A 25,870-nucleotide genomic window follows, 5' to 3' on the forward strand; every position below is an offset into this window, starting at 1 on the left:
GGGTAAGATGCTCAACTCTGACAGGCATTCCTTATGTGTATACTGTCTGGGAAAACTACATCTTCAAGAAGATTGTTCAATTTGTTATGAGTTCTCTGCCTGTAACTGAGAGGAAGAATAAACTTATCTTGAAGGGACTCCTCAAATCTGATTTCGAAGAGGCCATTTTTGGGTTTAGGACTGAAGCTAGCATATCTTCATCCTCCTCCAAGAAAAGACCTTCTTTGCTTCCTAGTTCAGTGGAACCATCCAAGAAGGTCTCTAAGCTGACCTTGGTATGAAAGAGCTCTTTGGCACCAAAGGGTTTATTTGGTTCGACACCCAAAACTATATTGAAGCCGACAGCAACATCTTCGGTACCTACAGTACCCTCGGTACCGAAACAGTCACAGCTTCCTCCACTCCTAAGGACAAGATACTCTACAACCTATGATTCTTCTAAAGATGAGCCACCAAGTCCCTTTCTTGAAGCGAGACCCCCTAAGTCTCCTTTGACTTCCTTGATCCAATCTGCTAAGAATTTCTCAGAAGCTAACATTTTGAGACTGGTGGATCAGTTTCTGATGGTGAGGGGATTGTCCTTGGTTCCTAGCCATAATGGTGTTGGAACCAGCCAATCTACAACACCCCCCAATTCCTCCTCCTCCAACTCCTGTTGAGTTTTTAGAGCCCCCGGTTCCAACACTCCTGGTATTGACTGTCTCGGTTCTGGTAGCATCCTCTTCTTTGGTTCCAAGAGATGCCTTGAGCTTCTCCGAGTTTTCAGCACCAGAGAGCTCCTGGGGTCGAGGCTCTCTGGTTAGGTCCGAGGTGCATGGATCGGTTTCCTTAGTTTTGGAGCTGTCCATGTCCCTTGGTGCTTCGGCCTTTGTAGCATTGACCCAGGCTTTTGTTTCAGAGGCCGCCTACTCGGTGCAAGGTGTGACCCCAGTTCCAAAGGAATCTATTTCAGTTCTGGGCTCCCATCCCTCTTCGGGGGGGCCAGCCTTCTGAATCATGGAGAAGGCCTTGTCCATTGGGGACACGCAGTCTTTTCCATCCCTGTCGGTACAACTGCCTACATCTCCTCGACCTGAGCTACCAACCGTCTCATCTCTAGGACAAAGGGCACAAAGATCCCAGGTTATACCCACTTTGGTGGTTTCCTCTTTGTACACTTCCCCGGATTATCCCCTGAGGAAGTTCCTGTGAAGAACAAGTGAAAGAGGAAGCACTTAGACTCTCTGGAGGAGTCTTTTACCAAAGATACTGATTTTGAGGAAGGGGAAGGTTTCCCCCAGGTCACCCCCTGATGATGTTTCCTTTGGTGATATTCTAGCCATGCATCCCAAATCTCTGACAAGTTCTGATATCCTTGATAAGTGTAAGCAGGGGCTTGGGAGATGAAACATTTACAAGCTAGGGCCTGGGAGATGAATCATTTACAGATTGCATGTTTCAGTTACAGACATCGGTACCACCCAGTCACAGGGAGGCAGCAGCTTTAGACAATTCAAAGACTGCTAGACAAAAGAGTCATCCAAATAGTCCTATCAGACCAAACAGAATCAGGGTTTGACTCAAGGTTCTTTTTAGTGCTCAAAAAAACAGGGGACTGGAGCCCCATTTTGGATCTCAGACAGTTCAACAAGAGCAAACCAAATTCTGGATGGTCTCGGTATAGTCGATACTTCCATTTTTGGAAAAAGATGGTTGGATGTGCTCTGTAGACCTTCAGGATGCTTATTACCATATAAAAATGGACAAAAGCTCCAAAAGGTATCTGCACTTCTGGCTTGGAGCCAGTCATTTCCAATTTAGAGCGTTGCCCTTTGGAATCACCATAGCCCTCAGGGTGTTCACCAAATGCATGGCAGTAGTAGCAGCTCATCTCAGACTGCTAGGATTTTGAGTATTTCCTTACCTCAATGACTGGCTCCTTACAGCTACCACCAGGCATCAGTTAGAATGGACAAGAGACTACACTCTACACCTCTGTACATCTCTAGGTGTAACCATAAATTTCGAGAATCAAGCTTGCAACTCACTGAGCAATTGAAATTTACTGGAGCTCATTTAAACACTGTCTCTGGAATTGCCTCACTCCCTCCAGAAAGACTTCAGTGCATCAGATCACAATTCAGAGAAATTCTACGAAAAAAAATAGTTCCAGCAAGACTAGTCCTACAAACAATAGGCTCCATGGCAATATCAATCATTCTTGTTCTCCTAGCAAGGTATCACATGCAAATTTTGCAGTGGCTACTTGCTTCCCAATGGTCTCTGATACAACTACCAATGTCTCACTCAATCCTGATTACCAATTGCTGCAAACAGGATCTCACATGGTAGCTTCACTCCGATCAGATTCTCATGGGTCAGCCATACATTCTTCCCCAGCCCCAAGCCATAGTGACCACAGATGCTTCCCAGATGGGGTGGGGGGCATTATATGGGAAGAACAGTCCAAGGCACATGGTCCCAATTAGAAGCCAACTTGCACATCAATGTACTAGAGATGAGGGTAGTGCTGTTAGCATTGCAAGCATGCCAAGATGTCCTTCCTCTAGGGACAGTAGCTATTCAGATGGATAACATGTCAGTAGTCTTGTACATCAACAAACAAGGGGGAACCAAATCTTACCGATTGTGTCGGGAAGCCATCAGAGTTTGGCAATGGGTGATTTCTTCCGACCGCTTCTCACAGCAATGCACATCCTGGGGCATTCCAATGTGATAGCGGACAAACTGAGCAGAACCATCCTCATGCCTCACGAGTGGTCTCTCAATCCTGTGGTGGTGAAAGAGACTTTTCGTCACTGGGGCTAACCCTGCTGCAATATTTTTGCGCCCCCCCCAAACAACAAGGGCAGCAGTTACTTTGCCCTAATCCCCCCTCCGGGGAGTCACCCAGAGACGGTCTTCTCCACAACTGACCCCCGGGTCTCCTCTATGCCTTTCCCCCAACTGCATTGATATCTGAGTTTCTAAAGAAAGCCAAAAGGTTGGAGAACTCAGTAATCCTCATTGCCCCCTTTCTGGCCTTGACAAGTTTGTTTCCCCTTCTTTTGGCCTCATCTGCTTTGGAAATCATGGATTCTAGACCCACCTCCAAATCTGCTGTGTCATCTGGAGGGCATGGTGCATCCAAATCTCTAACATCTCAAGCTCATTGCATGGCTCCTTCAATTCCCTTGATTGCCAGGCATTCTTCCCTTTCTTCTCTTGTCCAACAAATTATTATCGCTCATCAAACACCTTCTGCTAGAAAGCTGTATCAAAGTGAATGGGAAAAATGTGCAAATCAGGCCTTTGACAATGGACTAGACCCTTATACCAGTCCTATTTATAAGGTAGAGGATTTTCCAGCTATCCTTTACCAATCTGGTTCCTCTGCTTCAACAATTAAAGTTCACCTAGTAGCAATTTCCAGCTTTCATATAGGTCTTAATAGTGCATCTCTAATGTCACACAAGGTTTGTAAAGCATTTTAAAGGGTCTGCTAATGTTAAGACCTCCATTCAAGGAACCCATTCCTCCTTGGGATCTAACTTTAGTTCTTCAGGCCCTAATTATGAACCCTTTTGAACCATCAGTAACTTGTGACTTAAAATATTTGTCCTGGCTTAGAAAACTTTATTTTTCATGGCTATTACATCTGCCAGAAGAGAATCTGAACTTCAGGCCTTATCCTGCAAACTAGGTCTATATTAGAACATCAACTTTTTAAAACGTCAAATGTTCTAATATTGACCCATATTCAGCGAACGCTGACAACATCAAACACGCAGAACAGCAAATTTTTTCCAAGAGAAAAAAATTGCTGTTCCGATACACATACATACAACACAAACACACCAAACAAACAGCAATCCACGCACATACACCTAAAATCCTACATCTAACCCTACACTAAACTGTACACACACCACTAGCTATCCACTTACATTAACCCAAACCCTAACCCTAAGGTCCGTCACTATCGCACACTCACCTCACATATGAACATAGTGAAGTCACAGGAATGGCCAACCAAATTCCTTCCCTAGGAAGAAATTCGATGTTCTGCAGCTTCGCTATCTTCAGCGTTCACTGAATAGGGGTCGATAGTAGAACATTCAAATTTGTGAAACTTCGATGTTCTAATATAGACCCCTGCAAACCTCCCTATTTAATATTCCACAAGTGCAGGGTTGCCCATAGGACGAATCCAACCTTTTTACCAAAGGTTGTCTCAGAATCTAACATTAACCAAACTCTTCAACTGCCAGTCTTCTTCCCTAATTTTACTAATAAAGGGGAATATGCCCTTCATTTGCTAGATGTCCACAGACAATTATGATTCTATCTTCACAGAACTAAGGATTTCAAAAAATCTGACCAATTATTTGTGGCATTCTCCTCTGTTTCATTAGGTAATCCAGTTTCAAAGGTTACGTTGGCCAAATGGCTTAGAGACTGCATAACTTTCATCTGCCATTCTAGAGGACTCCAACTTTCACATCCAGTTAAAGCCCATTCAATGAGAGTGATAGCAACTTCTGCAGTTTTTCATGGCATAGCTTCTTTGGACGATATCTGAGCAGCAACCACTTGGTCTTCTCCTCATACCTTTATCAATCATTACAAATTTGATCAGGTCTCGAGGGGATGAGCATCATTTGGCTCAATGGTGCTTAGAAATATTCTTCTATGAGACCTCTCAAGACTAAAGCAGCTGGAGACTCTGTCCAGCTTTCAAGGATTGAGTGAAGATTGTCTTCTCCTCATACCTTTATCAATCATTACAAATTTGATCAGGTCTTGAGGGGATGAGCATAATGTGGCTCAATGGTGCTTAGGAATATTCTTCCATGAGACCTCCCAAGACTAAAGCAGCTTGGGATTCTGTCCCACTGTCAAGGATTGAGTGAAGATTGACAACATCAGGTAAAGAAGTTATGTCTTACCATAACATTCCATCTGTGTTGTCAGTCTTCACTAATCCTTGACATCCCCACCCTCCTTCCCCTAACCTCAAACACTTAGTCGACTGGATTTTCCATCGCTAGCTTCATGTGAAGGACACATATCTGGTCTCTGACTATTATATCTGTTATTTTGACTATAATTTCCAATTGTCTGTCTACCACTATGTTGGGCAAACTCGATCTGAGGTAATTCTGAGTGGAGCATTATGGGTAGAGCCTGGCTCGAGAGTTTGGTAGGCACAAGCTGGAGTAAAATGGCCGAGGTGGTTCCGAGGCTCTGAACCGAGCCCACTATCAAGGATTAGTGAAGATCGACAACACAGATAGAATGTTATGGTAAGACATAACTTCTTTTTTCAACTTTTCACATTCCGTTATAAAATCTATTTTTTTCAGATACCATCCTGGAAACTCTTATAAACTACCCCTTGACTATACTCCTGTTTTGTTTATTAGGATGTGCACTAGTACAATACAAATAGGAACTGGAGAATGATTATTTATGATACAGAGAGGATTTGAATGTCCTGTTGTAATCTACTTTATGTACCATCATATCCAAATAATTGATGAACTCATAAGAAATATTATAGGTGTGCTTTAAAAACTCTGTAGTCACCTCTATGTATTGAATAAATTCCTTTAAAATATCCTTACTACCCACCCAAAAAATATAAATATCATCCATGTACCATTTGTACATATTTCAGTATTTTGGATAGGGACAATTAAAAATATACTTTCGTTCCCAGGTACTGAAAACCAGATTTGTATATATGGGGGCGCATGAGGCCCCCATAGCCCCACCATTTTCCTGTTTGTAACATTTATCCTCATAATATATTAAGTTATTTTTGATACCATCTCAATTAGATCTGGAATTTATCTAAAATCATTAGAGTTAAAACCACCATGTTCGCCCAATGTCTCCTCAAACCATTCCAACCCGGTGCGGTGTCATGGGAGATAGCAAAAAATAAATCCACAGTGTCAATTGTCACAAACTTTAAATTATCATCATATAAATTGTTGTTTACCCCTTCAAAAAATCTCAAGATTCCTTCAACATACATCATAAGCTTTCAAACCCATCTTAAGTTTTTGGTCAATAAACTTAGCTAAAGAATGTGTCTTTGACCACAATGGGTCTTAAAGGTGGATCCAACACATTTTTATGGACTTTAGGGATACCAGAGATGGATGGTATAGTAGGCGTATTGGTGTATAAGAAATTAAAAGTATCAATGTCAATAATGTCCTCCATTAAAAGATCATTTAGGTAGTAATCTAGTCTGGAGGAGGCCACATTAATTTAATTTTTTGACATATGGGAATATTTTTCACCATCACATAAAATGTCCATCATTTTACCGGTGTACAACATAGTGTCCATAATAACTATTCCACCCCACCTTGTCTGGTCTCATGATGCATATATTTTTTTCTTTCTTAATTCATCTGGTAGCATTCTTTCTTCATACGAAATATTAGAAAATACTTTATTATGTTTTAATTCCTTTCTGAGTTCTTTTTCAACTGCTAATTCAATTGTTTTAATTGAGAATGTAAAGGATGGTTGAATGTACTTTCTAAGTTTACTAGATTCTATTCCAGGTCTGTCATTAGAAAAAATCAGTTTAAGGTTCATTTTTCTGGTGAACAATTTCAAATCAATAAGAACTTTACTAATGTCACTTTTTTATTAGGAATAAGTTTAAAACCTTTCAAAAATAAATCAAAAAAGGTTTTATTAATATCTAATATACTGTAGTTAAAAATCTTAAAGTTGGTATATGTGTAAATATTTTCTTTTTGCCTAATATTCACATGAGGAGTTTCTATAGGTCCACCTTGTTCAAATGTGCACATAGGGTGATAACAGTGGCTTATCTCCCATCTATCCCTGACCTTCCCTTTTTGTACCTGTAATATGTATATATATATATATTTTTTTTTTCAGACTTTCTTAGTAGGGAGAAATCAAAGAGGTCATTCAAATTAAAAGACTCATTCCTTTCCTCATATGTTCTATATTGTTCCTGTCTTTCCACTCTAGTTAATTCACTTTCCTGTTTGCCTCTTGTTGAGTCCTGATATGTTGTGCTAAAATCTTTAAAATACTTTGTTTTTGAGTAGCTTTTATTTTCTTCATACTCTACCCTATTCCTTTCTAATTTCTTAGCCTTCCTCTTCACCAACATAGCACATTTGTTATCTATTCAAACTGTAATATCCTGGTATTTTTTCTTCTCTTCCTCAACTTTAAACAAGAGGTCATTCACAATGCTAGTATTAATATCCTCTATTTGCTTATATAGTATATCCATATCTTTTTCATTCTGTTTAATAATTGCTTTCATAATCTCAAATCCACAGTTGTCAAAATTTTTTATCAATTCTTTGTGAAAATCTGAGCCATTGATCACATTATTAGGATATTTATACACCCGTAGCCCTTTTGGAACAAAGTGCCTGTTAATACACTCTTTGAGATAACTGTTGTCCAAACCAAGAGATTTATATTTAAATAACACATCATACAACTTTTTGATATTCATGTCGTAAGTCAATGCAAATGGGTCCTCCTGGGCCATTTGCAAAGACTGTGTAAAAGTAACTTTTTAAGATAGCCAAGCCCCAAGATCCACTTTATTACCATTAGATTTCATATTAGCACTATGTTCATATTAGGAATTTAAATTATTTCCTCTAGGATTAAAGTCACCTGTTTGTGAATATCCTTGGCTCGGCAAAATTAATTCCAAAATCACTCTTTCATCATCTCTCAGTCCTCTCCTTCAGTCTCCTTGCAACCAAAATATCCTGTGAATACGACATTCAGGAGTAGAATGTTGGCTCACCTGTAATCTGTCCACACGCCCGCCATTCCGTCATATCATTTCCTCCGGTATTTGGTTTCTTACACCACATCCTTGACAATGCAACACTTCCTGGTTCCCAGGAATAGAGAACACTTGTCACTTCATATATTTCATAATTAAAGATTGGGAAATCAGATTAACAAGCTGGGTTAAATCACTCAATATTTTATGAATATCATCAAACACTTTTGAACCGGAATTGTTTCCCCGACTGGGAAACCACACTATTCCACAGAACCCTCCATACTCCAAAAACAAACCAAAAACACCAGAACACAGAATGGATGTAACTCAGTGTGATCAGCAACCACAAAACCACCAATCCAAAGAAGAAAATTTGCACTTTCAGGAACCAGTGAAAATTCCGTAGAGTTTGAATGACAGCACCACTTTATCGAACAAAAATATTCATTAATGCTAAAAACCACAAAGTATTTTTGGCCTGCTATTCAGACTTCATCAGATGCTAACCCAACCCTTAGCCACAGATTTTATAACCCTTTTCCACAGATTTTATAATCAATTTAATAATGACATAATTTTCTCCAATTACTAAAACTGCCAGGGGAAATAAGAAGCTTTTTCCATAATAATAATACATCCACTTTAAAAATCAATTATGGTATGTTAAATTAACTTTCTCTTCAATAATTAATTTAAACTAGGTTAGATTTTGTTTTATAAAATAAATGACATGCGTGTTTGTTTCATTAGTGAAATTAGTTTTAAATCTGACCAGAAACGTATCTATTCATTCTGTATGGATATAATTCAATAGACCACAATTTTTAAAGTGGAAGCATTATTATTATGGAAAAGCTGCTTATTTCCCTGGCATTTTGGTAACTGGAGGAAATTATCTCATTATTAAATTGATCAATCATTGCACACACTCCATCAGTATTATCTAATCTGTCTAGTTGAACCTCCTTCTCCCTCTCCCTCTCCCCCTCTGTGGGGGTGAGTAATGGTGAGGTGTACAATTCATCCTCCCTGAAGTTCTGTCCCTCTGATTCATTAACCTCTCAGATATCTTCAGAGGGGGAACTTCTAAAGGGTCTGGTTCACCTGAAAAATTCTCCACATTTACATCATTAAAGGTGCAGTCATGCCCTGCACAACTATCACCATATTGTCTCTGCTGTTGTCGACCTGAGGGGGGGGGCAAGGTAAGCCTGACTGTTGTCATAATCCCTGCTGTCCCTCAACAACTTCTTTTCTTTTTTGATTTTTAACTCAGAAATATTTCTATTAACATAAGTAAATGCAGCATTATAATCATTAACCTTACTATCAAGTAGTAAATCCATGCAAATACTACTATCAAGTCTATTAATCTCTCTATTTAAGTTAGACATTTTCCTTTCGTTATCATATATTAACACAGTTAAAATCTCACATTCATGTTTATTGAACAACAACAGTAACTCACGGTGCAGGGTAGAGTCCTTAGTTAAACCAGTCAAGTACTTCTACATGCGAAGCCCTTTGGGAATATGTTTGTGCCTCAAAACATTCCCTAAAGGAGCAGTTTTTAATTGTAATTTTTTTGTATTTAAAGACATAGCCTCAGAAAGTCTTAATTTGCTGGTCTATTGTCCCAAAGTTATCTTCACCGCCGATTGGTTCAGCCTCCATTCATCTCCTTCCTTAAGCCAGTCACCAACTGAACCAGAAAATCATCACCTCCGTTACGAATGCCTGAATTGGAACAATTCACTACTTGGCTGTTCATGTTAAAGGGACCCAGTCCCTTATATTTGGTAAGGCTTCTTACAGAGAAAACGCTCTTGCACAGACAATCCACCAGACAGCAAGTCAAACAGCAGCTCTTTTTCTTTCATTTTTGATGAAAAACATTGTTTGGAATGCCTTGGGAATTCCAAAATCAGTGCAGCTCTTTTTCTACTGATCAGGGTTCACCAGACTTCACAGAGTCTTGAATAAAAGACCCTAGGTTAGCATAACTCATCACAGGTTGCAGGAGACGAGCTAGAGAGGAAACCAATCAAAAAGAGCAAAAACTGAAGCCAGCAGACCTTTGTAACTCAGAGCTTGAAGGAAATCACAGTTCTCTCACTCATGTGAATCTAAACTACAAGGAGAGGTTACAGGTGGGCTATCATTTTAAGTAATTTGTATTTTTATTGAGGTGTCAGGGAAGCACCATAACTAAGGCAACAAAATGTAGCTACTCTTTCAGCAGGATGCTGGGAGCTCAACAAAATGTATTAAATAAAAGATGGAAACTCTGCAGAAGATGTATCAAACTTACGTTACTGTGAATTCCAATTAGGCAATGCTGAGCAGAATTACAAGCTTTTCAACAGTGCTTTTAGATATACACAGACGAATGTAGCACAGATACTGCAGTAAATCACAATACTGCCACTATTGCAATTTTGACTACAAGTCCATGGTAGCAGACCAGACTGAATGTACCAGTAATGTATTTATACCAAAAAGCAATAGAAATAGTATGCATGAAGCAAAGATACAGCAGTAAATCATAATACTGCCACTATTGCAATCCAAATTACAAGTTTATAACACCAGACTTGACTGCATTTACTAGCACATTTACTTTTAGCAGAAAAGCAGTATAAATCATATCTACAAGGCACAGGTCCTGTAGCAAATCACAGTATTGCCACTATTGTATATCAAACTACAGGCCTATGGCACCAGATTAAGCTGAAGATATGGGCATTTAACTTTTGTATTGAAAGGTATAATAAAACTGTATTATAACACAGGTAACATATATAAATATTTCAGAAGCATCCTTGACAAAATCACCATCTGAAAATCCTTCCCTTCTCTTAGTTATTACTTATTAATAAATACCTGAGTCTGGTTGCTGATTTAGAACTTTGACTTGTTACATTTTTAAAAGACAGTTGTCTCATAACACACTGTTACTGGACTTTCATTCTGTTAGTCCACAACGGTTGTATAAAGCAATCCAATATACCTGAATGTATTGTGGTCTTATGGTGGTTTGTATTGCATTCTTTATGCCTATAGTTTCTTGGCAAAGTAAACAGATACTAGCACCCATACTCAGTGCTGGAGTATTCCATAAAATCACAATGTTTTGAAAACACAGTCTTCAGTGTTACTCTTGTGTTTCTTACACTTACAGACATTATTGTGATAAGAAATAAAAAGATACAAGTAAAATAATAAGCTAAACAACATTCCTGTGGACTGTGGAAACTCCTTCAATTGTGGAAACAGGCCAACAGCAGTACTAGAGGTTGCATAAAAATGATTATTTGAGCACCAAGCATTAACCCAGTGAAAGTATAGCATATTTGGAATGCTTGCTTTAACCTGAGCAGTAAATCTGCACATGGTAAGGTGACCTGATCGCTAAAACCTTGGTATTACATTTCTTGTGTGTAGTCCAAAACTCTGAATCAGAGGTTGATGTTTGCAGTGTGGCAGTAGTTTTACCAAGATAGTGATCTTAGTGTGGTCTGTTAGCTCTTTAGATGCAACATCCATTTCACTGCTATAGGGTTCACTCCTGAACTGCAACTCAGACACTCATTTGAAAGTATAACTGTGATCAGATGTTCCAGTATAGCTTCTGTAGACCAGAATGTGTGATGTACCTTTAAGAAGCATTCCATTCAGTGGGCATGTGCATATAAGTACTGAGCACCTACAGGCAAGAGTGGCATTTTGAGTGAGCAGCCAGAGTGAAAGCATGTATGCGTGTAGCAGTCAGTCAGTCAGTCAGTTAATTTAAAGGAAAACTCCACCTTAGAACTCAAAAAACATATTTTTTCATTGTATCTTTATTTTTGAACTATTATATTGCCTCAAAATCACTCCAAGTGCTTATTTTACAATTTTAGTGTCTTTCTCTCAAAACAGCAGATGATGGGGCCTGCCTTAGTAACATGATCTTGTTTTCTTGCTTTCATTCCTTCTTCCCAGAATACATTTCAAGTCCTCTTTATATGACTCATGTTAGTCATAAGGAAGTGGAGCTGTTTTCTCATGCCATTAAGATTGAACGGCAGGACTGTGAAGCACTGTCACACCTTCTGCAACAGAGCTGCTTCTATGTTTACCTGGCTGAGCCTCATTTATGTGTCTGTCAGAGCTTGTTCTATGCTATAAATAGCTGTTAGCTACTTGCAGCAAAAGAAAGGAGATAAATAACAGGTTTTTGTATGAGGAATCTATTGTAGTCCTAAAATATTTGGCAAACCCTGCCCCACACTCTCATGCTGAAGTGTGAAAACTCTCACTGCAGTAAATGATCCTTGCTATACATTTACAAGTGACAAGTAGCAGGGCTCTAAACTTAGTCTGTCTGTTACTCCCCAGTGCTTTCAGTGGGAGGATTTTCTCTCTCATGAATAATGCAGACTTAAAATGTGCTTTACTAGTTCCTCAATTATTTCTGTCATGTTCACCCTCCTTTTTTCTATTTCATATTTATTTATATTTTGGTAACCAGAAAAGTGAACTGGTCCCAGGACCCTTTTCAGCCAAAACTTAGGTTACATTGGCAAAGATAATAACAATTATTAAATGTACTTAGGAATACAAAGAAAAAAATACTGACATAAAGACATTGACCAAGACTGCAACAAATAGCTAATGTGTGACAGTGACTAAGTAAATCATTGAGCAACATTTACTAGAATGTATACATTAGTAATGCTTAACTATACTATATTGTTTATTATAAGTAATTCATTGTATGCACACATATTGCACACACAGACACACACACACACACACACACACACACACACACACACACACACACACACACATATAGTGTGTGTGTGTGTGTGTGTGTGTGTGTGTGTGTGTGTGTGTGTGTGGATTTAAACACAGTTAAGTACTTCTGATTTCCTTTTCTTAATGTTTTAATGCAAGGTCACATAGTAAATGCATGTTAAAGTAAATTCAGCTGTATATTATGGTTGCACCCTAACAATGCAAGGACTGAGTCAAAGTCAGTGAGAATCTCTTACAGTGAATCTGCATGTACCAAATATGCATCTCCCTCTGGAAGGATGTCACAAAAAAAGGATAGAAAGACCTTTTTGTGAACAGTATCAGTGCACATAGGTGATAGGGTTGCAATCTGACTCTCTTTCTGCAGTTCTGGCTCTGTGTGTGCGGGGGGTGGGGGATTGAAAACAGTAAATGCATTGATAACTTTACCAGAAAAAATATTTTCTGACTTTTCTGTAAATGTCAGATAAATCTTTGATACTACATTTAAGTTATCTTAACATATAAACTATTATAAATAACATTTAAAGCTTAGCTTTTCAATACAGTGTTGCTCCTTATGTAAATCTCAGAAGAGATAACAATTGTCTTTAAACCCCTAACTGATCTAATTGCTTTGTTTTGCTATGAAAAGGGAGTATTAAGTTCTCCTTCCCTCTGCAATAAAAACAGTGGAAAATAGTTCCACAGCTTTCTGCATTTTTATATCAGCTGCTGTGTTCCTGACATTAGCAAGATTAATTGTCCATCTAAAATTGACAGCAGTACCTGATAGGGTAAACTACACATTTAACTGTGTCTATTGATATGTCATGCAGGTGGAGATGAATTTCTCTGCAAAGTATGTGAGAAGTCGAGTTTAAAAAAAAAAGTAGGTGGGCTTTCTCTTCAATGCAAGGAAATAAAAGTTTTATAAAGTACAAGCAGATTTCTGGTACCTACACAATGCTAAAACCATATTATAAGGAGAAATGAAAGCTAACGATTGAGTTAAACTGTATGAGAAGGTGGAGTTTTTCTTTAAGTTTAATGTTCATGTCATCCATCCTGATGTGCTTGTGTGTAATAAACTACTTAAAAGAACACCCAAGCCTCATTGTCTTATTTAGACACACAAGACGAACGACATGGTGTCAGAATGGGATCCAGAGGCAAAATCATGAGGCACACAGTTAGAAATGGAGGAATATACAGAAGTGGAACATTCAAAGCTCAAAAAACTTGCAAACAGGTCAGAAATGAATTCCAAGTACTAAAACTCGCTTAAATGTTCTTTTTCACAATTAATATAAAACAAAGCACTCAAAACATTCAAAATGAATTTCTAATTAAACAAAATGTTCAAAACTGTGAAATATTGATAAAAATATTTAAAATAATTATGAAAGCATTTGAAACAATATCCGAATTGCATAAAATGTATAAAAAAGGAGAAACAACCATATTTTTTCGCAATATACTACTTTTTCGCCCTAACTAAAGCTATTCAAAGTATCAGAAGTATGCAGTGTTGGCAAGTATGTGCAGTATTACAGTGCAGTTATTTCGCAAAGTACAGTCTTTCAAAGAGATTATTGTGCATTTGAATGTTATTACAAGTACCTGGTGTGTGTGCATGTTCATACATAATACATAAGGGCCAAGACTGCATTGTCTTTAAACTATAATTTGTTGGCATGGCAGAAGGATTTTGTAAATCTGGTCCTCTTGTGTTTGATAACAATATTGCAGAAAATTAGGGAGTGTTGAGCAGGAATATGATATTTTCATACAGGATGCTTTTTCTGAGAAAGACTCATGCACAAAGGCATTTATTCTGCTTAATTTAGCTGGTTCAGGGGCCATTGAAAGAGGGTGTTCATTTGTGTATGCAACTGCTGTGTTTGCAGGGGAGGGGGAGAACTGCCATATTATGATACTGACTAAAACGCGGGAAGATCCTGAGTGCTTAAAATGTAAATTTAGAGAAATGTGTAACCTCTAAACAAATATTACAATGGAAGGGCACTTATTTTACGCTAGAGATCAAAAGCCTGGTGAAACTTTTGCAGCATATATAACTGACCTGAGAAATAAGGCTAAAACATGCAGATTTGGTGATCTGAGAGATGAGTTGATAAAAGACAGGCTTGTGTGTGGTATTAATAATGATGCAGTGAGAAAGTTTTGCTTCGAGACAGTGATTTAACTTTGTACAAGGCTATTGAGATTTGTCAGATATATGAGCTTACAGAAAAGCACAAAAATATGCTTACAAATGAGAAAAGCATGCACATGGCATCTTCTAGTGCTAATGTAGATAGTATGCAGCAAGAGGTTAAAAGTACAGGTCTAAGGATATGGCTGCTCCAGCAAAACCCAGAGCAGCTTCAGTAAGGCCCAGCGTGCATGCAGCAAAGCACAGCAGTGACTCAGCAAAGCCTGTAGCTAGTCTCATCGTCAACTGTTATAATTGTGGTAGTAATCATGAACCCAAACGAGAAACATGCATAGCTTTTGGTCAGCAGTGCCATTCTTGCAAAAAGTGGAATAACTTCAAAAAGGTTTTGCAAGTCAAATAAGGCACATTCTTTTATTAAAAAAGAGCATTCAAAGAGGCAAGTTGATCAATTAGAAAGCTGTGACCCTACTTTTTATGTTGATGGTGTTTCTGCACTTGGTGAAACAGTCAATGCATATTTGTGGGCAAAAAGTTAAATCTTTTGTACTGTTTGGATTAATGGGAGACCCATAGAGCTCAAAGTAGATACTGGTTCAAAGTTCAATGTTATATAAGCAGAAATGTTTGCTAGAGTAAAAGATGGAGAACAATTAGATCTGGCAAAGTTTGCGAAGCATGTTGCTCATGGTGGTGAAGAAATTCAAACCGAAGGCTCAATAGTGCTTTCATGTTACTCTGCTGGGAATAGCTATGACTTGCAGTTTTATATAGTCAAGAGACACATGCAGTCATTGTTAGGCCTCAGAAACAGTTTGAAAATGGGACTGCTTTCATTTAATAAAGAAGTCTATTATGTAAGCTTGAATGAGAACAGTTCAAATTTCTCCCAGACTATTTTTTCTGACTATGTTGATATTTTTGAAGAAAAACTAGGCAGACTCCCAGTTGTGTACTCCATGAAGTTAGACCACGAGGTAACCCCAGTCATCAGACCAGCACGGAAAATATCAGTAGCAATGTAGAACAGAGTCAAAACTGAGCTAGACAGAATGGTGTAGCTAGGTGTAATTTCTCCAGTAGACGAACCAACTGAATGGGTATCTTCCATGGTAGTAGCTCATAAGAAAAGCTCAGATGATATTAGAATATGTATTGATCCTACAGACTTGAACAAAACACTAAAAAGACCTCATCCTCCTAAGTGTACAGTTGAGGAAGTTGCTGCCCTAATGCCAAATGCCACTGATTTTTCTGTCTTAGATGCAAAAAGTCAATTTTGACAAATTTTGCTTTATCGAAAATCCTCATTCCTAACTACATTCAGTACACCACTGGAAAGGTACAGATTTTTGAGAATGCCATTTAGAATAAATTCTGCCAGTGAAGTATTTCAACATGTAATGGAACAACTTTTCTCTGTCTATCTATGTGCTATTATAGTAGATGAAATTCTTGTAGGAGGCAGTGGTGAAGTTGAACATGATAGTAACTTCAAGAAAGTTCTGGAAAGAGCTCATGAAGTGAATCTTAAGCTGTATCCTCAGAAATGTAAATTCAGGCTACAAGAAGTTAACTTATGTGGGTCATTTGTTTACCAGTTCAGGCTTACGACCAGATCCTTCCAAGCAAACAGCAACTCTTGAGATGCCAGCTCCAGACAATGTTCAAGCCTTACAATGTTTTCTTGGCATGGTCAACTATATAGGCAAGCTCATACCAGATTTGAGTCAATGTTCAGCTGTCTAAGTGGAGCTGACATGCAAAGATGTAATCTGGTCATGGTCAGAACAACGCCTAAGACTATTCCACATTCTGAAACAGAAAATTGCCAGTCCACCTATTTTAAGATACTATGATGTTCACAAACCAGTAACTCTTTCCTGGGATTCTTCTAAGTTTGGTCTTGGTGCAGTCATTCTTCAAGAGGGTAGACCAGTAGCCTGTGCATCAGAACTCTTGCTCAAACCAAGATGCAGTATGCCCATATTGTGAAAGAACTGTTGGCAATTGTGTTTGCATGTTCAAAGTTCCATGATTACATTTATGGCCGACCTATCCAGATGTTAACTGACCACCAGCCTCTAGTCACTATTTTGAGAAAGACAATGTACACAACTCTTGCTAAACTGCAAAACATGATGTTCAAATTGCAAAAGTACAAGTTCAGTCTTGTTTACACAAAAGGCAAACTGCTTTATCTTGCTGATACTTTATCCTGATTGCCAGAAAAAACACTGAACATCATGAGAATGAGCAAGATGATTTTGAAGTCATTGAAGTGAAAATATTTTTTCCACATGTCTTGATGAGCTTAGAACTCACACAGCTTCAGATCCAATTCTTCAGAAGCTCAACCACTTTATTAGTCAAGGATGGCCCTCAAAGCAATCTTGTTTACCAGTAGATGTTCAGCAGTATTTTCACTACAGAGACGAGATTTTGTCAGACAATGGTATCATCATGACAGGTCCTAAAGTGATTGTTCCAAAATCATTTCAACAAGAGTATATTAAGATTTTGCATTGTGGCCACCTAGGAACTGACTACCAAAAGAAGGGTGAGAGAGCTAGTATTTTGCCCTTCTATGTCAAGAGATATTGAGAAAGTACTTTCTTCTTGTTCTGTATGTAAATAGTACAAAGCCACATCAACAGAAAGAACCACTTCAGTTAAGCCAGATTTCTGAACTATCTTGGTCAACAGTAGCCACAGATATCTTCCAATGGAATGGTCAACATTACTCGGTCTTAGTAGATTCTTATTCAGATTGGTTCAAGATTGACCTACCTCCTAACCTAACATTCAATACTGTCATTACTAAGTTGAAGAGACATTTTTCTGTCCATGGTAGTCTGCACAGAGTCATTTCTGACAATGGTACACGGTTTACAAGTCAGCAGTTCAAAGGATTTGGTGAAACATGGGACTTTGTTCATATTACAAGTAGTCCTGAATACCCACTGTCAAATGGCTTGGCTGAATGTGCAGTTCAAAGTGCAAAACAGCTGTTAGAAAAATCCAAATGTGACAACACCAATGTTTTTTCTAAACTTGCTTAATCTCAGAAACATTCCTCTTGATAATCTACATGGTTCACCTGCCCATAGACTTATGTCGAGACAAACCAAAACCACACTACCAATCAGTAAGAATTTGTTGGTTTCCATGTGATAAGAACAACAAAGCAGTGAAACCCCAACTTCTGAAAAAGCATTTGTCCCAGAAGTCCTACTATGATAAGACCAGCAAACCTCTCAATCCATTAAAAGAAGGGGAGATAGTGAGGATACAAACAACAAAAGGATTTGAATTGGACTTGTGAAAAGTTTGTGTGAAGAACTGAGATCGTACATCGTGGAATCACAGGGAATTAAATTTAGGCAGATTCGGAAGTATTTACTACCAGTGTCCGAGCCAGTGTTACAGAGTGACATGTCCAATGTTCCTGTTCCAGAGTACATTCCATCAGTTATTTGTGTTCCTGAAAATGCCCCTGAAAGTCCCAAAGTAGAGCATTCCCCAGTGGCTGTCCCTGTTGCTAAACCGAGTTCTAACTATTACATTACGAGATCAGGTTGTATCTCAAGAACTAGTCCCAGATACACAGCAACCTGGACATGATTGTTGTTTTGCTTATTATTGTCTGTATAATTTTCATGCCTATTCAAATGTTATTGTCAGTGTCAGACAGATTAGCAAAGATGGAGGATGTAGATCAGAGTGTGTGATGTACCTTTAAAAAGTGTTCCAGTCAGTGGGCACATGCATATAAGTACTGAGCATGTGCAAGCAAGAGTGCTATTTTGAGTGAGCAGCCAGAGTGAAAGCATGCATGTATGTAGCAGTCAGTCAGTTAGTTCGTTTAAGTTTAATCTTCCTGTCATCCATCTTGATGTGTTTGTGTGTAATAAACTACTTAAATGAACACCCACGCCTCATCGACTTATTCAGATACACAAGATGAGCAACAGCTTCTACCTCACAACTCCAGGGGCCAGTTTGGGTAGAATGCCATTACTTAGAAAATACTGTTCTCTGTACATGGCACAGTGCTGAGTGAACAGGCTTCCACCTCATAGAATCAGGGTTCACTCCAGAGCTGTCACTAACAATACAGCAGCACTTGCTGAGATGTAGAGTTCTTATCGTTCGTTGCTAATGAACACAGATCCAGCTTACAGTTCCAGTGTTCAAAACTGCACCAATTAGCCCCTTATCACATTTCTCTCATGAACATCAGGAAATTAAGGGAAGGGTTAGTGAATTTCTCAGAGCTGGATGTATGGCAGCAAGTATTGCACATACACTTTGGCTCTGCTCAAGAGTTTCAGAAAAAAGCATTTTGTTTATGGTCCAATTTACTATAGCTTAAAAAATCACTTACCTCAGAAGGAGTCTGAGTTCAGTAGTATTAAACAGCTGGTTGATAGTGGAAACTGTGATATTTTTGTCTTAACAGAGTTACTGGAGTGATGGGACAAAACTGGCCTTGAGACAAATTTTGGCCCTGAGACAACATTTTAGACAAGCTTGGTTTAAACCCATGATCTCTTCTTCCACACTCTATTACATTTCTCCTTTCATTACTGTGCCTGTAACACAGGTTGATGACTGCCTCTTCTGTCGTTAAGCACAGCATTCCCAATTAACCTTAAAACAGTCATCATTTGTGTATCCCTTTGGTCTTAGACTGGGATGAAATCCAAGGATGGTTGAGAGGTTCCTCCCACAGCTGCAGGTAGTGTGTTCATAACACTGACTATGTTAAATCATTGGTAGCAACACTCAGTTGAGGAGGTAATTATATAAGATATCAAACATGGCACAGCCTGAGGAATACTGCCATTTGTAGTGGAAACTCACTTGGTCATAAATTCATGGAGTGGGAAGGGGGTCAAAAACTTAAACAATGACAAAGTACATCAGAACTCAGTAAGAAAACTATATAGTTCATCTATGGTGCTATTCTTTTGTGTTATGATATACATATCTTCATTTTTTGAAAATCTGGTGCCAAAACAAACAAACAAAAAACTCTGTAATATAAATGTTGCATTAGTGTTATAATCCATTTTTTGGAAAGCAGTCCTGAGAAGAAAAACCTACAGCTAAAGGGACTTCTATAACAACCTCCACCTAATAGTATTTTCGAAACATTAAAAGCAATGTTATTGCTTCCTGTGTAGTTTTGTAGCTTTATGCTGTTTTTCTTATAGCTTTGGAAAGGATATAATAAGCTTATGGTGCCCTCTACATTTCACTACCTACTTTCAACAACAGATGTGCTTACTGAATAAATGAACTGAACATAAAGCAACTGAAGGCAGACATGAGAAAATTAGGTGTTTTAGTGAATATGAATTATGCCGGCATAAAACCTATGAATGGGCTGAGCTAAAGAATAGGACATTAACAGATAATTCATTCTATAAATCACAATGTACATAAGAATTGTCAGAAGTGTACATAATGACATCATTATTTCTCTTATGACCTTAACACAACATCTGGCTGAACTGACTGAACACATGTCAGGATTGCCCCTAGAAAGCATTTTTTGCACTGCAGTTCATGGCTTGCAACCATGACACCTGTTGTGAACATGAGTTTAGTGTACAGACATAGCAGAGCTCTTAAAACCAGTCTAGTTCCATTGCCAGAGGTCTGTCAAAAAGCAGGTGATGGGGAATGAGATGGTTCCTGGAGCTGAGAGACAGGAGTTTAAGAAGAAAAAATCCGAAGAAGAGTATTAATGAAAGCAGTACTGCCTGCATGAATTGTCTTTCAGTGATCTCTGTAGTTAAGTTCTTATATAACTACTTCATATCACCTCATTTGCAAATTTTGCTGTAGTGGCTAACATCAGTGCATGATCCACAGTAAAGTATGCTTGTTTTTAAGAGATTCAAAAAGAAAAGTATAGATAAGGAAGAATATGTTTAGACAAGAATATGTCAGGTGAAAGGCAATAAAAAGCATTTGCTTACATCAAAATTCTATATCCGGACTGTAGTACTTGAATGGATTGAATAAATGTGTTCCATTTAACTGTCTGCGCTGGGAAACACAGCAGAATATAGTGAAAACATTTTTATACAGCAACAGAAAAAACTGAAATGCCCCAATGGGTGTAGGATGAATGACTGAATGTAATCCAGCCAGTATCTAAAAATTAACTTAGTATTAAAAAAAAAAAATGGTCAGAGAATGGAAGTATTGTAATGCTGGTTTTCTACCTTCTCTGAGGTACAGCAACTCTATATCTGATTGTGATAAGTAACAGGAGTTTAGGGGAAACACCCCTCATATGGAAGTGGGCACAGAGAACTGAAGCACTTCCACAAAAAGCAACTTTATTTACTACTTTATTTAAAACTTTCTATAAGGGATATGTTGCCTAATTTTTATTCAAGAAAGCAAAATATTTATGTCCTTGACATATGTTTACTTTCTTTTTTAACACCTTTAATGAATTATCGGTTAAGACATAGGCAAACATATATTTACATAAAAGAAAACAAACCATGTTACCATATTCGCAGTTACAAACATTATACATTGCATCTATTCTTTTATATAACTAACATTGATCCAATATTACATAAATTGCTTAATTCCTGCCTTCCCTTAAGCCTCACTTCTCCAAAATATTATTCTGAATGTATTGTTCCCACAATTTCCTTTTTTTCTCTGTAATTTGCTTCTACCCTTTTCTAAAAATCTTTATTCCTGATCTTTTACCTCTGTTTTATCTCTCTTACAATATTCATTACTTCAGATGCAGTTGTGTTAAATTTGATTTCCATTTTAGTAATTGCTTTTTTGGTAGCCACCAGAATTAAACTTAACAAGGCCTTACTATGTCTAGACAATTCAGAGCCTGTGTCCCAGTTCAAAAACTCATTTCCTTAGTTAGTTAACACCCATTTACTCACCCAATATTTCTGTACTCTGCGGGGAATTTTTAAAGTCTGCCAACTCATTACTAAATTTTCTTTCTTAGGGGTGAAAACAGAAATATTACATTTTTTACCATCTCTTTTTCCCCCATGCCTGCCAACCATCAAACTGGCACTGCAGCTGTGCCCATTAACTCTCCATCATTACGGTGAGATCCATTTAAAGCTTGGCAGCCATGAGGGATTTTCATTTTTCTGGGCCAAACCTCTCCTCTGGTGGTTGGCATGTTAGGCCTGGAGATACAACAGCCTGCTTTGCCTTTCCCTGTGGATATGCATGTTTGCAGATGCTGCATGAAGAGTTCCTCATAAATGTAGGATAATAGAGCCAAGCACATTTCCTCAGGCCACATGCTGCATGCCATTTACCACTCTGTCCAGTAAGTGTCAGCATTGCAAACGTTGGACCACCTCCCTGTCCCAAGAATCAGCACATAGAATATCCTGGTTGCTAGTTGATACAGGTCATTTGAGTTGCAGTCAGAGCTTCGTCCCTCTGTACCACAGACCCTACAAACTTCCTAACATCTTTGATCAAGCAGATTTAGCGATCATTGCGAAATTTTCATGCATTTTACATTTTCTGAGAACCACATAAGTGGTAAAGGAAATACTCATACAAATAATTATGCCACAGTACAATAATAGCACAACAGAATTTAATGTAAGTGTATTATGACTCACTGAAAAATTCTGTGAAACCTGTTAAAATATTTTAGTAAGAAATATTTTGAGTTTTTCAATGCTTCTGTAAGGTCTAATTTATATTAAAGGTTTGTACCACTGCTTTTTTATTTAGATATTATGCATCCACATACACAGTTAAATGTAAGGAAGTGTTTTAGTTATATTTATAAGTTCTGATAAAGTCCAGAATAATGAGGATGAAAGCATTTAACTTTAAGTCTTGGATTTGTATTACATGGGATTCGGATGAACTATATTGCCTCATTGGCTTGCTTTCTCACCTATGGCTAAGTGAACCTAGATTGTTTCTTTGTCTTGTATGAGATCCCATAGCCAACTCATAACATTATAACATAGTAACATCGTATACAGTTTGTGCATTCTTTTAGCCATTTTCTATTAGTTGACACTGGCACTAGGAAAATCAGCACTGTATCTAGTTGGTGTACTATATCTGCAATACAGTTACTCTCCTGTTACAAGTCCTGGCTTATAGTTGTTGCTATTGTGAATGTGGAGCATCTTTATAATCGTTTGCTTTCTTCTTACACTGCTTTGCACTTTAAGATAGTGCTTACAGTGTTAGATTCTGTACTGTGTATAGTGGTGTGTAGTGATTTTGAGTTGATCCAGCATTAGTACCATTTGTCTGTCTAGATGTCATGACTAATTTGTAAAATTCCTGTTTGCCATCATAGTTGTTTAGAACTGTGTTGAGCTGATAAGTAATGTTTATCTACTCCTACAGCTTTTACTGTGTACATGCTAGTGGTGTTTCTGTTTTAAAGACATTATTGTATGTATGCTAACAGTGCTTCTGCTTATAAAATGAATACTAAATTAATTCATTCTTAGACTTATGGAGGATGAGAAAAATTGTCTTTGCGCCTTAAGTGTGCAAATGCTACAGATAAGTTGACACCATAATGGCTCAGGACATTTTTTTCTTTTTTTCTCCAAATACACAATCTAGTTCATGCTAAAAATTGCTTTCCTGGTGTCTTTTAAAAATGTGCTGCAGGTGCAGCAGTAGCATACCCTGCTAGGTCAATTTACCTCCACTCACAACAATCGGTTGGCAAAATTCTGCTGCAGGACTCCATGCAAGGAGGCCTGAAAGAAAGATGCATTTTCTTTTCCTTGGACTGGAATGTTCTGTGTACTAGTCTACATTTCCACAAAGATCATTGTGGTAACTCCCTTCTAGTCCAGGTAATTCTTGTTCTTCTTCCTTTTGGAAATGGCCAGGGACACATGCAACAACATTCTTTACAGACTGGTTCTACTCACAGAAGATCAGGGATGTTTGATACATTCCAACAAAAAAAAACAAAACTACCACTGACTGCCTGGATGATAGAATTTTAATACCTTTTATGCATCGTTTTCTGAGGATGTACAGCAGGTATTGATGGAAGCAAAGCAGCCTGTTAGTAGAAAATCATATATTAGCAAACAGAAAAGGGTTTCTGGTGGGTGTCAATAAAAGAACTGACATCCATTTAGAACTAGTGTTTCTTTGCTTCTAACATAATTCTTTGAGTTGCTACCCTATGGTCTGGTCTCAGTCAGGATTCATTGTCAGCCATTTCAGCATGTTTCCCATGGACCTACTCTTTCAATGCAATCTCATGTAAAAATTTTTCTGAAAGAGGAATTGTATAAGAAGCCTCGTTGAAAACAGATGGCTCCTCCTTGAGATCTTAATTTTGTGTTAGAAAAAATGTCTTGCTCCATTAGAAGCAGCTCATCAGGCTGATTTGAAGTTCTTAACATGGAAAATAGTCTTAGTAATCACTGTGACCTCTGCAAGGAGAGTATCTGAGTTGTAAACTGTCATGGCTGGACAACCTTATTTCCTTTTCCACAAAGATAGAGTTTCCTTAAAAAGACGATCCCAGCGTTTAAAATTCAGGTCCACACTACAGCTGAAGAAAGTCGCGGGCACTTCACAGTGCCACTTACATTCCCACCCACAGTGCCCTTCTTCTTTTAAGTATCTTGTATGTCCTCAATTCCAATTCTATTTTGGCTCCCAGTGTCAACTACAGTTTGGTTTTATGGTCCTATGGCAGAAGTCCAGTTTTTTGCCTCATATTTTTGTTCCATTTTTTCATAAAATTGATCGGAAATCATTAATGAATGACATTAGAAAATAAAGACAGACACTTCAGTTTCAGATTTCATACCCCTCGAAAAATTTATGCTAATGCAAAACCTGCTATACTATTAACTTTCTAACTTTGTAAGAGCAATATTTTTAAAAAAATGTCTGGATTTATGGATCTAAGAGGCTGAGAGTTATGCTAAGGTTTGTCCTGCTTTACAGCTACTCTATACATTAATACCGTTCATTGTGGTTCATTTCTATAGTAACCACAATGATCGGTCATCCTAAAAAGAGTACTTTTACTGTCCGGAGCAGTTGTTCCCCCCACTGTTTTAGACTTTGCCTGGATTTCTTGCCCTCCAAACAGCCTGAAAGGTATGATAAGGTTCCTTACTGCTTTGCAACTACTGCCTGCATTAATATTTTCATTTTTATACAGATCGTTCATTGTGGTTCGTTTCTACAGTAACCACAATGAACGTTTGTTGTAAAAAGAGCACTTTTACTGTCCAGAGCAGTTGTACCTGGGGTACAGTACCACCTTTAGTTTAGGCTTTTTCCAAATTTCTTGCTCTAACAGGCTGAGAGGTGTGCTAATGTTCTTCCCTGCTTTGTACATTAATAACTTTGCTCTTTAAAACGGTCTTTCATTGTGGTTCATTTCTATGGTAACCACAATAAAGGGTCGTTGCTTAAAGAAAACTTTTACTGACTGGAGCAGCTGCTCCCCTTTATTTTAGGCTTTGTCTGGATTTCTTGCTGTAAGAGGCTTGCATAAAAACATTGCCTGCATATTTGGAACACCTCAGTATCAGGTGTAATAGATGTTCATTTGTATCAGTTGTTTCTAATTCAGACAAGTGACAGTGATGCTAATATTTTGTCTACAACTGAATTCTTTAGTAAAAGTACGTTTTTAAAAGATTTACACAATGGAAGTTTTACAATAGGCAGGATAAGATAATTTTCCCTTACTGTGGCATCTGTGTTAATTATCAGTAGTGGATGCAATGAGGCTGTATGAGTTGTAGCAAGTAGAAACATACAGAAATGTTATTTTTTTTCTCTATTCAATAGTACAGGCATGGATTTAGTAATGATAATCGTACCTATTTGTTAACCCGGTAAGCCCACCATCCCTTTTCAGTAGCAACTTGGGAGCAATGCCTGAGCAAGTCACTTTCAAAATCACAGTCAGCTGATGGACTCAAACCATGCACCATACAAACTATTGCTCACAACCTTAACCGCTGCACCAACTAGAAAAAATTGCATTAAGTGGTAATGTCAGCAGGAGATATGACTACTTTTAAAATTTGTTTTTGCATCTGGCTCAGAGTAAACTTTTGTTTAAA

This window comes from Protopterus annectens, chromosome 4.part1 (assembly GCF_019279795.1).
Source record: "Protopterus annectens isolate FY-2018-M chromosome 4.part1, PAN1.0, whole genome shotgun sequence".
Classification (NCBI taxonomy): domain Eukaryota; kingdom Metazoa; phylum Chordata; order Ceratodontiformes; family Protopteridae; genus Protopterus; species Protopterus annectens.